Genomic DNA, 983 nt, shown 5'->3' on the forward strand with positions numbered 1-983 from the left:
GTGATGAGGTCACAGGAGGGGAGGAGTCAGGGGTCACATGATCAGGGGCCTCAGTGGATGCAGGACTCTGCTGTGCTGGTTGTCATGGTGCTGGATGAGCTGAAGTTTATGTGTGGGGTCAGGAGGGGTTTACAGTGTGGATGTAGCAGAGCCGTGTGTGTACGAGGTGTACGGAGCAGAGCCGTGTGTGTACGAGGTGTACGGAGCAGAGCCGTGTGTGTGCGAGGTGTACGGAGCAGAGCCGCGTGTGTGCGAGGTGTACGGAGCAGAGCCGCGTGTGTACGAGGTGTACGGAGCAGAGCCGCGCGTGTACGAGGTGTACGGAGCAGAGCCGTGTGTGTACGAGGTGTACAGAGCAGAGCCGCGTGTGTACGAGGTGTACGGAGCAGAGCCGCGTGTGTACGAGGTGTACGGAGCAGAGCCGCGTGTGTACGAGGTGTACGGAGCAGAGCCGCGTGTGTACGAGGTGTACGGAGCAGAGCCGCGTGTGTACGAGGTGTACGGAGCAGAGCCGCGTGTGTACGAGGTGTACGGAGCAGAGCCGCGTGTGTACGAGGTGTACGGAGCAGAGCCGCGTGTGTACGAGGTGTACGGAGCAGAGCCGCGTGTGTACGAGGTGTACGGAGCAGAGCCGCGCATGTACGAGGTGTACGGAGCAGAGCCGTGTGTGTACGAGGTGTACGGAGCAGAGCCGCGTGTGTACGTGGTGTACGGAGCGGAGCCGCACGTGTACGAGGTGTACGGAGCGGAGCCGCACGTGTACGAGGTGTACAGAGCGGAGCCATGTGTGTACAGAGCCATGTGTGTACGAGGTGTGCGGAGCTGTGTGTGTATGAGGTGTACGGAGCGGAGCCGTGTGTGTATGAGGTGTACACAGCGGAGCCATGTGTCTATGGAGCCGCGTGTGTACGGAGCCGGGTATGTACGCTGTATACAGCTCTATACTCCCAGGTTCGGACGGAGACACCGCGGCTCTTTATCAG

Source organism: Phyllobates terribilis, unplaced genomic scaffold (genome assembly GCF_046119375.1).
Source record: "Phyllobates terribilis strain yellow unplaced genomic scaffold, ASM4611937v1 Scaffold_292__1_contigs__length_2399606, whole genome shotgun sequence".
NCBI classification, from domain to species: Eukaryota; Metazoa; Chordata; class Amphibia; order Anura; family Dendrobatidae; genus Phyllobates; species Phyllobates terribilis.